Source organism: Xenopus laevis, chromosome 5S, assembly GCF_017654675.1.
Source record: "Xenopus laevis strain J_2021 chromosome 5S, Xenopus_laevis_v10.1, whole genome shotgun sequence".
NCBI lineage: Eukaryota > Metazoa > Chordata > Amphibia > Anura > Pipidae > Xenopus > Xenopus laevis.
In genome coordinates, this window is record NC_054380.1 from 99,983,031 (window position 1) to 99,997,739 (window position 14,709).

The following is a 14,709-nucleotide window of genomic DNA, read 5'->3' on the forward strand; positions in this document are numbered from 1 at the left end:
AAAGAACATATAGAATTACAGGCACTGAGCAAGAGAGCTTTCAACATCTAGGATAACCCCAAGGCACCAGGCCTGGGGAGAGAGGGTGATAGGGGAATTGTTAATTATTATAGATACTTTATTATATTATATTATAGATACTTCTGGGATGTTATTATTGTTAGTTGAGTGAAAGAGAACCATTTCAGTTTTAGAAAGGTTTAATTTAAGGTAGCATTGTGACATCCAAGTAGCAGACAGGCTGGAAGAGACCCCAGTTAAGAGCTCTGGGTTGAGATCATGAGAGGAGAGATAGATCTGAGTATCGTCAGCATATAGATGGTAATGGAAACCATATGAGTTGAATAGTATGCTGAGTGAGGACATATAGAGATAAAATAATAAGGGGCTCAGGACAGAGCCTTGAGGAACCCCAACAGAAAGAGATAAGGGAGAAGATGATACTACCACAAGAGGCACTGAAGGAACGATTAGTGAGGTAAGAAGAGAACCAGGACCGGGTCATGTCATGAAGGCCAAGCGAATGACAGGACTGGAGGAGAGGATGATCCACAGTGTCAAAAACAGCTGAGAGATCACGCAATATTCATAGGGGCAAATTCCCTAAGCGGCGCAAATTCGCTAGCGACCGCTTTGCCTACTTCGCAACACTTCAACAGGCGGAAATGCGCCAGGACAATGCTAATTCCCTAAAATGCAAAGTTACTAGCGTTACTTCGCCAAGCAAAGCGAAGTTGCGCTAGCGTTGGCTAATTTGCATATGGTGGGAAGTGAAAGTTGAATGGACGTATATGTTGCAGCAAATACATTACATTACACGTTACAAGTACAGGGAACCTTAAAAAAATAAAATAAAGTTGTTGTAATGCCCTACACATGAGTCCAGTGTATAGTTTATGTGCCATATGTTAGGAAATGTAGGGGGGAACCCAGGAAACCAAAAAAAAAAATTTACAGTCTTTTGCAGGCTATCATCCTATCATCAAGTCCTATGCACTCCATTGCACTTCGCCTGGTCTGATTTGCCGAAGGCAAGTCTGGCACAAGAAGTAACGTTCAGTAAAATCTGCATCTTACTGAATTTGTGAAGTTATGTCCGTGCGAAGCAATACTAGCGTCTATCTCACTCGCTAGCAAAGTGACGACTGCGCCCGTTAGGGAATCGGCGTAGTTATGAAATGAAGTCACGCCGGCGAATTCTCGCTAGCGTTAGTCACATCGCCTTTAGCGAAGTGAGAAGTGGCTTTTGGCTTTAGCCGTTAAGAGATGCTTACAAACAGTTTATAATATGTACAAAAACAAAATTAGATTTGGAAATCCTCATGCACCTGATCTATAGATCAAATTCAGTACAGGAACAATACTGAATTTTCAATGCACCACACCAAAACTAAGTACTTTTTACATTTCCAAAATGGCCAAAATGTAAGGTGACCTTACTTATAAAATCTTTTAGAGCCAGTGTCTGGCAAATGGTAGAGAAAGATATAGGGGTTCATTCATGAACCTCAGGGGCGCAAGTGCCTGTTGTAATACTGGTATTAGTAGTGTGACAAGTTCTGTTGGGTTCGTACCTCATACAACACTGGTATTCACCATGGAAACAAGTTGGGGCAAATTCATCAAGGGTCGAATTTCGAGGGGTTAAATCCCTCGAAATTCGACTGGGGAATAGAATCGAATAGGCAATTTGGGCGAATTTACGCGTTGGCGAATAGTCGAATTGGCGAATATTCGCCAGGTGAATAGGCGCTCGATCAAATATTTGATCGAAGGATTTTCATTCGATCGAATGCCTTTTTATTCGATCAAAAACTTGGAAAACAAGCCTATGGGACTTTCCCATAGGCTTTTAAAGCAATTCGGTAGGTTTTAGGTGGCGAAGTAGGCAGTCGAAGTATTTTTAAAAGAGACAGTACTTCGACTATCGAATGGATGAATAGTCGCAGCGTTTTTGCGCTCGATCCAGTACTTCGACTATCGAATGGCGAATAGTCGCAGCGTTTTTGCGCTCGATCTATTCGAATCATTCTACTCAGGCGAATTTATGCCAATTCGATAGTCGAGGAGCACAAAAATTCGAAGTTTTTTTACTTCGAATACTTCACTCGAAATTAGTGAATCGGCCCCGTTGTGTTGGATTTGTACCGCTCCAGTGCTTCACATAGCATTGGTGTTAGCATTGTCACAAGTTTTGCTTGTGCCTCAGCCAGCACTGTTGCACCACAATGTTCTGATACTATAATTCTTGCCAAAAGGATTGTACCATTGTGGTAGAGCAACATTACACTTCTAAACAAATATTTATAATTCTTATAATTAAATAATAAATTTCATTTTAGACTGAAATAATTATTTTATAATCATTAAATGCATTTTTTTAATAATGCCGCAGGAACCACAAACCAGTGTGCCAAGGTACATGTTTGATGCAGTTCCCTGCACAGAATTTGTGGCAAGTAAACGAATTTCTTCTGAAGAGGCTTATCAAGCTTTTCACCTTTCATAATTAATTCTTCTTTGATACAGAAGACTGGCAGATCCGGAGAAAACATTTGGTGTTTTCTAGTTGGTTTTTAATGCTAATTAATTAAGCATGACGTCATAAAAATAAAGGCAAAACTAAAATGATTCAAGTCAATACTCCTGGCCTTTTTGCAATTAAAAAATCAAACAAAATAAAAAAATCTTTAAGAATGGCTTGGATGATTTTTTGGACAGACATAATATCAAAGGCTATTGTGATACTAAGCTCTATAGTTAGTATACTGTAGGTATGGGTATGTAGAATTTAATTAAAATTAGAGAGGGGTGTATGTATGGATGCTGGGTTTTCATTTGGAGGGGTTGAACTTGATGGACTTTGTCTTTTTTCAACCCAATTTAACTATGTAACTATGTAAACAGCAAATGGGCATATTTGTGTATTTCATGGAGCGTCATAGGCTACTGTCCCTGTACTGGCAAGCTTTCATTAGAACAACCCTTCCTTGCATCTGTATTCACTTGCCACTCTCTCTGTTTTCTCAATTACACACATTATGGAATGTGCCTGGTGCTTTAGAGATAAACAACATGGGGAATATGAATAATTATGATGGTTTCTGTATGTAGGGAGCTGTCATTAGGAGTGACCTCTCTTTAGGTTTACCCTCATTCAGCCCTTGTTCTCTTTGCTGCATTTTCTGTTATTTTTATGCCAACCTTTTATTCTTTTTTTATCATTTGTCACTGACAGCTGTGGAAAATGTAAGTGATTAATAAATTAATCCAATATCATGTTTCATTCAGTAACTGATCATGAACACATGTATTAGCGCCATCTAGTGGTGAAGATTCATAAACAATGGTAATTCTCCCCGGCATCTGAGCTGCACTAGTAAGATGAAGACTTTATGGCTAATTCTGGTAAAGTATATGTCTGTCTGGCTCATTCTTTAGCTAAAGCAGCAGGGACTGTATATAATCCCTTTCTGAATCTGTAGCGGCCCAGCTGCTTTTTTTTTGGAGTATCATGGAAATAGTTACAAATATTTTACAGATCTCTGCAGACTGGCAGGGATTAGGGTGAAGAGACCACAAATCTGGCAATACATTTCAGAAGGATAAATTGTACTTTCTGTTTTTTTTTCTTTGTCTAGCTATTATAGACCAGTTTTATTACATAACTTAAACAACAAACTGTTGGTGGTAATACATGAAGGTATCTATCTAGCTATCTATCTAATCCAGTGGGAGAACAACGTGCAAAGGCATTTAAGAATTCAATTATGCTATATCTAGTAAAGGTAAATCTCAAACAACTAGACTTGCTGAGTAATCATTGAAGATGTTTCACTACTCATCCGAGCAGCTTCTTCAGTTTAACTGACTGGTGTGGGAAGTTGTCGTCATATAAACTCTTCCATTGATCCAATCACAATGAAATGAATGCAATTCACAGAGGTGTCGATTCTGTGTAGTTACTGTGATAGGATTATCCAATGTGTCATGCAACTCCTAGAAAGAGGTGTTAATTATGAGAGTTGCATGAATGGATGTGTGGAAGTGTTCTGAAGCCGCTGGGGTACAGATGTTAGAACAGCATTGTATGTAGCAGAGAGGTGGTGTTGAAGGCCCCCGCCTCTGTTCAGGGATGGTTTCTCCACCTTGACATGAATACCTCTTCCACGCCTCCTTCAAACCAGCGGTCTTCTTTATCCAAGATTTGGATCTTGCTATCTTCAAAGGAGTGTCCCTTGTCTTTTAGGTGTAGAAAGACAGCTGAGTCTTTCCCTGCAGAATTTGCCCTCCTATGCTGAGCCATGAGGGAGAGTACAGGACCCAACCTTTGTTTCCCCAAAATTCTGCCGCTTGCCCCAAACTTGTATTGGATCGTTAACAGCTTCCTGTCTTTCCCTTCCATGGCCCAAATTAGAGGTAGGTAGAAGAGGTGGGTAGCTAGTGCCCACCCCCTGCTATTGCCCTTTGGGCATGCATCCCAGTTCTGACCCTGCTCTAGTCACTTGTATAGGATTTTAAGAGCAACTTAAATAAATATGCCTAAATTCATATAGAAGTGACCAGACAGCTGGGGAATGTAATAGTACCTGGGAGGTGGCTCACCTGCTGGGACACCCACTGCCTTTTTCATCTCATGCGTCTTTATATTCGGCACGCCAAATCGTTGACATCATCGCGCTTGGCACTAAAGTCAAATATTTAAAGGTGACTCGTCCATTTTCCTTTTCCCATCATAGGTCTATTGTCAGATAGTTCCTGGGTGTGCTTAGTCTGGTTATCCTGTTCTTGACCCGTGCCTGTCCCATACCACTGCTGAATCGCTGCCTGTACAGACCTTTGTCTGTAATTGACTATTCTTCCGGATCCTGATTTTGTACTGCATTGACTGACTACATCTAGCTCTTTCCCTGTTACTCCGAACCCACATTATGGTTCCCTTGTCTGCCCAGAACTCTTGCCTTGGTTCTCTCACATTAAGATGGTGGCATCAGAGTAGCAAATGGATTTAAAGTACAATTCTTAGCTCTGGAATGGTGTAATTCATTCCCAAATCAACCTTGAAATACCCTGTATCCTCTAGGGAGAGGACAATTTCAATTAAATAAAGTGCTGCCCTATTTAATATGTAATTATCCACTCCCAGTTGATGCACCATTCGGCATGACCTGTATCAGGGAAGGATACACTTATAAATGTTCTCCTCTGTCCAATGGTTGGTATTTTCATAAACAATCAACAAATTAACTTGTGGGTCATTCAGGATAAGATGAAGTCAGTGGAGGGCATATATAAAGCGGTCTCAGCACAGGTCGGCAGGTCCGGACTGAGAATTAAAATAGGCCCTGGCATTTCAGGTACACAGAGGCCCAATCAGCCCACACAGAGGCCCAAACAGCCCCCACCAGCCCATTAAATACCGAATTTCTATGGCAACTTATAGCAGCCCCTCTGGCATTTGCCAGAACCCACAGATTGCCAGTCCGGGCCTGCAGGTCGGCATATTATCTTAACTACTGGCATTATGGTATATAATATCAATATAAACATTCAAGCCTAACAAAGAACATGCTGATTAGTGAACATTTAAAAACGACCCTGCTGCTCAAAGCAGTACAACCAAAACAGGGGAGAAGGGACCTACCTATGGTGCTTTATACAGTATCTCATTTGCAATATGTACAGTACTTTATCCTTTTTTGCTCCTTGGAGATTGCAGAGATATTTAGACATGCTTTTTAAATGTATTACATGAATCTCATGCAGATGTTTAGATATTCTAATGAACTGTCTGTTTACATACTTTTTGTACAGAGATTATATCTGTTATATTGTATTTTTATACAATTACTAATTATTACACATTATAGCTTATTTTGTAGTACTGGGCAAACTGCTCCAAGTACACACAGTAACATAGTTAAAGTTGGGTGAAAAAAAAAAGAACAAAGTTCATCACGTTCAACTCCTCCAAATGAATCCCTGTGCACATACCTACACACCCGCTGAAACGATATAGATCCAATATCTATATTAATTGCAGATTTTAGTTTCACAATAGCCTTGGATATAATGCTTGTCCAAAAAATCATCCAAGCCTCTCTTAAAGGCATTAACAGAATCAGCCATCACAACATCACCCGGCAGTGCATTCCACAACCTCACTGTCCTGACTGTGAAGAACCAACTACGCTGCTGCAAATACAAGTTATTTTTCTCTAGTCTAAAGGGGTGGACTCTGGTCTGATGATCCATATTATGAAAAAATAGATCTCCAGCTTAGCTGTCTATAATGCCCTCTAATGTACTTATAAAGAGTAATCATGTCCCCTCGAAAATGTCTTTTCTTCTTAAAGGAACAGTAACACCAAAAAAATTAAAGTGTTTTAAATGAATAACAATATAATGTACCGTTGCCCTGTACTGGTAAAACTGCTGTTTTTGCTTTAGATACACAACTATAGTTTATATAACCAGCTGCTGTGTAGCCATGGGGGCAGCCATTCAAGCACAGGAGACATAGTAGATAACAGATAAGTTCAAGAATCTCAGAGCTTCTATGTTATCTGCTGTGTATCCTGAGCCTTATCTCCTTTTTTAGCTTTGAATGTCTGCCACAATGGCTACACAGCAACTTGTTTATATAAACTATAGTAGTCTTTATGAAGCAAACGCACCTTTTTTGCCAGTGCAGCACAACACTACATTATATTTTTCATTACTTTAAAACACTTTAATGTTTTTGTTGTAACTGTTCCTTTAAGGACTGCACTGCATACTCCAGGTGAGGCCTTACCAGGGACCTATAAAGAGGCATAATTATGTTTTCATTCCTTGAGTTAATGCCCTTTTTAATGCAAGACAGAACAGGTATGGGACCTGTTATCCGGAAACCTGTTATCCAGAGAGCTCAGAATTATGGAAAGGCTGTCTCCCATAGACTCCATTATAATCAAATATGATTTCCCTTTTCTCTGTAATAATAAACTAAGATCCAAACTAAGACATAATTAATCCTTATTGGAAGCAGAACCAGCCTATTTGGTTTATTTATTGTTTACATAATTTTCTAGTAGACTTAAGGTATGAAGATCCAAATAATGGAAAGATCTGTTATCCAGAAACCCCCAGGTACCGAGCATTATGGATAACAGGTCCCATACCTGTAACTCATTTGCTTTAGTAGTCACAGAATGACACTGTCTGGAATTAGACAACTTGTTATCTACAAAAACCCCTAGATCCTTCTCAATTAAGGAACCTCCCAACACACTGCCATTTAGGGGCCCATTCACGAAGTTCGAGTGAAGGAAAAGAGGAAAAAAAACTTCAAATTTCAAAGTGTTTTTTTGGCTACTTCTACCATCGAATGGGCTACTTCGACCTTCGACTACGACTTCGAATCGAACGATTCGAACTAAAAATCGTTCGACTATTCGACCATTCGATAGTCGAAGTACTTTCTCTTTAAGAAAAAACTTCGACCCCCCTAGTTCGCCACCTAAAAGCGTCCAAGCCATGCGAAGTCCCAAATCTCCTTTTCCTTAATAATTGATATAAGCAAAGATGTTGTTCTCCCCTAAGTGTCCTCATAACACATTATTAACAATTGCACTGTACTGAGAAATGGAGGCATCTCCAGTGCACCTTTAGATATCTTACTTTCATATTGCTAAGTGGAAACCAACTGATGCATGTTTAAACGTGTAAGGCTGGAATTGCTGTTCTACTCTTGCAGGCACGCTGCTAAACAGATAGAGAGAATACATATAAGGTATCATATTTGCACTACAAGTATTTCAAAATACACAAACCTCAGCTGGACTTATGCAGCCATCATCATTGGTTAATTAAGCATACGAGGTATTCCATATCAGACTGCATACTATTCTGACTGTCCTAGAAATTGCAATACAATTTAAGGCAGAAATTAATACAGGTTGTGAATAAAAAGCGATTTTGCAGTCATGCCATTTTGATCCATTGCTGCTCAGTGAACAAACATCATGTTTTAAGTGCGCTACAAAAGTTTCAAGATAGCAATGTCAACAAACATTCACTGGCATTTCGAAAAATTAATCATTCGTCTGACAGATTAAATGTACTATACCTGCTCTCTCTCAGCTTTCAGAGACATTTACTTTTCTTGCCAGGGGGAAATACGCTGCTGTTTTCTACGTAACTGCCCTTTAAGATAAGGAAAAAAAATAAGCGTAACAGACTCAAGACCAAAAAAAAAAAAGTTTAAAGATAATTAAAAAGTGCCAAATAGCATACTTTTATTTTAACTTTTTTATTAGCTCATTTCAAAAGTGTGCTCATTTAAATGAGGTCATTTACAAATATTGCTGTGAGTATAGTTTATGCTATGATATAATTAGGAAAGCACACGGAGTCCCTGAAACCTGACTCCAACCACTGTGTATAAATACTTTTGTTCTTTTAATAAATAAGCAAGATAAATATCATTAGAGCGCAAGAAAACAGTAGGAGAAAAAGAAATAGTGCGCCGTTCCCCCTGTGCGACATTTATTAGTTAAAGCAGTATGGAATTTAGCACTGCCAAGAATCATATTGTGTGTGGGCAGCGGAGGAAAATGATATTATGGTAATGTCTTCTGTAATAGAAGTTTTTCTATTTTGGAGCCCAAAAGAGTACTTTGTATTACAATGAGTAGACTCTACCCAGGCGTGATTGTCGTGACCCTTTGTGGAGTCTAGATAACTTGCAATGCCTCCAGGCTCTGGGGAGATGCCATTACAGAACTGGCTGTGGATATGTCTCGTGCAATTCATTCAAGCAACACAGAAGAAAACATCATTTTTTCCCCACTTGGAACATCTTTAATTCTTGAAATGATAAAACTGGGAGCCAAAAGAGTAGCATTGAGTCAGATAAAGCAAGCTTGAAAACTACAGGGAAATCAAGACAGTGAGTGTTTCTTTTATTGATCCCAAATCTGTAATTCCTCTGTGTTATTGTGCAGGTAAAATAAAAAGTGATCTGTTATATGAACAGTATATTGAGTCCCAGTCTGTCCAATGGGGTTAATGTCCAAGAAAGTAAAATAGAATAAAACAGACACTCATATAAAGGTGGACATTGGGAATATGCCTGTAACCCATTTGTCTTCCAATCATTTTTGTACAGGATATCAATCATAGAAGAATGCATCCACAGATTGAATGGGGAAATTCTTTATGCAGAACAAAGAACACTGCATCCCTGGAATTCTTTAAATTGGCTGGCTATATTCTAGCAAGAACAGTTTATATGTCCTTACACTTTCGTTTTCTGTGGTGGCACTCACAGGCCTTGCTTACTTTCTGAGATATTTGGCGATTGGGACTATATGTCAACATGTATTAGCTCACATTCAACAAGCAAAACGTCATGTACAAATCATACAAAGGAGAGTAAATTGCAGTGTACAGTTAGAGTGCATGGATATATGTAGAGGCTCAAATATGATGGGAAGAATGAGAAGTTCTACTTTGGAGAATAGAGTGTTGATGTAATGGTACCCCCCTACAAATAAACTGTGAACATTTATTAAACTCTTCTTTACATTGGTGTTTTTACATTTTCATGAGGATCGTAGAGGACTAAGAGACCCCATATATTTTGGTAGGTGAAGCATTTGTTGAAGTAGCAAGTGGTAGTTTTGAACAGTTAAAAACATTATGATAATTGGCTATACACCTTTCAGTATGTTTCCTGACAATTTATAGGGAATAGAGACATTCCCATTATAAAGCCTCCTTGAGCTAAATCACTAATAGTTCAGTTCTAGTTGAGCAGTGGTGGAAATAAACCAATACACCAAAACTGGCAACACTTAGGGGCACATTTACTAAGCTCGAGTGAAGGATTCGAAGTAAAAAAACGTTGAATTTCGAAAGTTTTTTTTGGGTACTTCGACCATCGAATAAGCTACTACGACCTTCGACTACGACTTCAATTCGAACGATTCGAACGATTCGAACTAAAAATCGTTTGACTATTCGACCATTTGATAGTCGAAGTACTGCCTCTTTAAAAAAAAACTTCGACTACCTACTTCGGCACTTTAAACCTACCAAGCTACAATGGTAGCCTATGGGGACCTTCGGCATAAGTTTTCTAAGCTTTTTTTGATCAAAGAAAAATCTTTTGATCGATGGATTAAAATCCTTCGAATCGTTAGATTTTTCCTTCGATCATTCGATCGAATGGTTTGCGGTTAATCCTTCGACTTCGATATTCGAAGTCGAAGGATTTTACTTCGAGGGTTAATTAACCCTCGATATTCGACCCTTAGTAAATGTGCCCTTTAAATGTGTTTTATTTGGCAGTGTGATGATGCCACTGTAAGGGCTCTTACACACGGCCGTTCCGACCTGCGCTTCCCTGCGTTCCGTTTTTTGGCGTTCAGCCGCAGGGGAGCGCAGGAATAGACGCAAGTAATGATTTGAAATGGGGCTGTACTCACGAAGGCGCGTGTAGGCGCCGAACGCAGGAAAAATGCAGCATGTTGCGTCTGAACCTGCGTTCGGCGCCTACACGCGCCTTCGTGAGTACAGCCCCATTTCAAATCATTACTTGCGTCTATTCCTGCGCTCCCCTGCGGCTGAACGCCAAAAAACGGAACGCAGGGGAGCGCAGGTCGGAACGGCCGTGTGTAAGAGCCCTTAGAAGTTTGACAGCAGGCAGGTCCTGTGCTGTGATTGATATTGAATGATGTCAGTGTAGTAACACAGCTGAAAACATCCTCCAATGTCATTCACAACACAGGAGCTGCCTAATGCAATGGATAGGAAGCAGAGCTTCTACTACTCCTGCATGTATGTTTAAAAAAATACATGTCAGTGTCACTCAATGCTCTGATACTGGCATATAGAGTGATGTAGGCTAAAAATAAATACTAGGGAAACTGAGCTCTACTAGAAGGTAAAAACAAAATTACTGATGCCTATCTGCCATAAAATTAAAAAAAAGAAAAACACAGGGGCTCCTGTGTTGAATGGCTTCGATGTGCAGGCTCTGATTTGTGTTTTGTTACAAAGATTAAAGTGTTGATCCCCTTTAAAGCTGTGCACCGGACAGAAGTTAAAGAGAATCACTTAGGGCTCTTATTGTGCCCCGTCTACGCCTGTGCGCCCCTGTGGCTGTCTGGAAGAAAGTGCAACTCAGGGGAGCGCAGGAGTAGATGCACTGAATTATTGTTAATGGGGCTGTACTTACACAGACGAATGTAAGCGCCAAACGCAGGTTGGTACGCAGCATGTTGCATTTTACCTTCGTTCAGTGCATACATGCGTCGGTGTGAGTACAGCCCCATTGACAATAATTCAGTGCATCTACTCCTGTGCTCCCCTGCGGCTGAACGGAAGAAAGCGCAATGCAAGGGAGCGCACAAACAAACGCCCGTGTGTATGAGTCCTTAAGGTTTGCCTGTTTATATTACTAATTATCTGGGTTCTGCAAGTCAGTCCAATGCAGTGGTAATTTCTACACATTCTAATTACAGTCTGGATTAATATTTTGATGATCTGGAAACATTCTCCCTTATTATTAGTGTACACTAGTACTAGTGAGAGATCATTCTTTGAAAATACATTCTATCTTTTGTATTTCTATCAGTTAGAACTGTACATATTTAGAAAATACTGAGAGAATAAAATATATGTGGAGTTCCTTAACAAATCATTTTCTAATTTGACTTTTTGACTGGAGAAAACACAGCTAAAACAATTTAGGTCCCACCCTTCCTACAGTTCCTGAGGCAACTCACATGTCTAACTTTTGCCCTAAAACAAAGGCAGGCAATTGACAGAAAAAGCCAAGGGATACTGCTGTCTATTTCCATTTATAAACCAACATGCACAAACATTAGAAAGTATTGTGATCTACTTGGTATTTCAGTCTGTAGGCAGTGTCCAGCACAGTTTTCCTCCACATGTATTCAGAACAATAAAAAATATACTTGTTGGGCTAATTTAGGTTTAAAATTTCACCAATGCAGATACTCTTTGCATTCAATCAAATTGTTACCTTTACTTTTTAACCTGTATTACTCTAAACAAAAATAATTGCTGACTGGTTGCTACAAGCACCTGCGCTGGTGCAAGGTAGTATCTATGTGTGCACACTGTTATGACCGCATCTGTCTGGCATGGTGAAGTCTCTGCCCTGCCTTGGCACTCTGGTAGTGGCATCACTGCTCCATTGGGATCCTGGTGTGTGCAGTGCCATACCTTCCAATATTTTGGAAATAGAAAGAGGGACAAAGAGATTTGACGTGCATTTGCTTTTGAATCTGCTGCTGAGGATCAATTGCAAACTCACTGAACAGTTATGTCCCATGCGGCCCCCCTTAATGGGGAACTATCGTGAAAATGAAAATTTAAAATAAAAATTCGGTACCATTTTTTAAATAATCGGGTTTATGTTCACTATTTCTCTCTCAGCATCTGTTTCTCTTCATTCTTTCTTCATGCAGGAGTTGGGTGTCAGATGAATGATCCGATATATCTTTTGGCTAGAAGATGCATTAGAATCGCAAGACATCATGTCTCTCTACATGTAGGATTTGTGCAAAAGGCAGTTATTTTGTTAGATTGTGCTTGTACTGGAATCAATTATTTTAATGAGCTCTAATTCATCTGCTGGGAAAGGGAACGACCCATAACATATACTGGATCCAACTGTCAATTAAAATCTGACACCCAACTCAGTGTCAGAACTACTGGGGGTGCAACTGCACCGGTATCCGCACCCCTTGAGGCCCGCCGGCGGTTCACACTCTTGCAAATCCGACGTAATCTCGGCTTCTGGAGGGGGTGGGGTGCGTCTGCATAGCTTGTACCCTGGTGTAGTTCTGTTGCTGCTCCTGCATGAAGAGAGAATGAAGAGAAACAGATGCTGAGAGGGGGATAGTGAAGATAAACTTGATTTTTCAGAAATGACACATAATTTTTAATTGATTGCATTTAGAAAGTTTCTTATTTCAGTATTATAAAGCTTATATTAAATTTTCATTTTCGCAACAGTTTCCCATTAAAGACGCTGACTAATTAAGTATTAGAGAGTTTAAAAGCCTGAAGTTGCATTCTGGCTATTATATTACACATCCGCTCACTCCAGCCTCTGTAGATTACATATTTGGCTAACTAACTATAGAAACATTTTTTTATTATGCACAGCCACATCTATTTACCCACTTTTTATTTTTACACTGAACTGTTCCTTTAAGACCACCAATGTCAATGCTTCTTGCCAGTTTGTTTGTCCTATTCCAGCTGGTCACTTTGTCTGTGTTAGGTGCTTCAATGATCTGTTTTTGTATTAACCCTTGTCTGCCTGAAGTCTGCCAGTTCTGACCTGTTACCTGTTTATTGGATCTGTGCTGTATTTACCTTTGATGTGCCTTGCCTTGAACTTCCTTCTACCTATCTTCAGTTAAACCTTTCTGAGCCCAAGTCTATGTATATAGTTTGTTCTGATGGATAAAAGCTACTTTTACCTGCCTACCTGTTTCCCAACCAATCTCTTCTCTGAGCCTTAAATCCAGTGGCCCCTATGACCTTCTGTGGCCCCTGGTGGTCGTATCAGTAAGATCAGTCCTTCAGCACTGGTAGCGACACACACAATCAAGTCCAATGCCAACCTACTTTTAAAATACAGTACATTTTGTATTGTATTTATCTTCCTTTAGAATTTTTTTTTGCAATCACATTTTCACAGGTAAACATTTACGAGGTAGGAATCTCATGCTTACTTTTTTTGGCTGGGATTAATTAGGAACTTGCTCAAGAACAAATAACATTTTGTCCTTCTATAGTTCTTATTGAATCAGTTGTCTTTTAGCATAAAAATAACCCTGGGTGCTTTTTTGTCACATTGTATAATATAATTGGAGGAAAAAGCCTGCTGGAAATGTCGCATGTCAAGGTGAGAGCAAGAAAACAAATTGTGTACTAGGTTTCAGATTGGAAAAGAGCGTCCTACACCTTCGTTATGTTTATGCTGATCATTAAAAGGCAGTAAAACACAAATCATTTTCTCTAGGTGAGGAGTTTTCTGAGCTAAAAAACGCTTCATGCTGTCATCTCCGAAGAAAATAAAGAATTTACATTTAATCTAGCAAATGCCCTCTACCTTCAAGAAGGATTCCAAGTGAAGGAGCAGTATCTCCATAGCAACAGGGATGTCTTCAAAAGTGCAATAAAACTGGTGGGTTTCCAAGAAATAAAAGCATCTGCTGAAACAATAAGTGAATGGGTGCAAAGGCAAACACATGGTAATCTCAACATTTTGCTTTGCTAAACTCGTCTTTGTAATTGGGCAATTTTTGTCATATGTTATTTTAGCAAACAAAGTAGAATTACAAAAGTACAGTAAATTGTTCTAACAAGGTAAACAATTACTGACAAAGTTGCTGTATTATAAAGTTCTAGAGAGGAGTATGAGAGGAATTCATATGTAGAAAGATCAACACTTTTCAGTTTTACGTGTTTTGTATGTAATACCCAGTAATAAAAAATGAATATTATACAGATAATAAAAAAGTACTCGTTTGTAAGTGCAGCGTCCCTTGATATGGGCTTTACAAACAGGGACACTGTTCCTTGTAAAAGACGCTGTATGGAGGGAGACAGGAGAGGGGACAAGTGATGGTGGCTTTTGTCTGTGGCGGGTTAAGTTCTCCTTTAAACCTTTAAGCTTCT

At 39.4% G+C, this 14,709-nt stretch overlaps 1 pseudogene; it reads left to right on the forward strand.

Moving 5' to 3' along the window:
- Positions 1–437: 437 nt before the first annotated feature.
- LOC108717453 lies at positions 438–14,384 on the forward strand (annotated as a pseudogene).
- Positions 14,385–14,709: the final 325 nt, after the last annotated feature.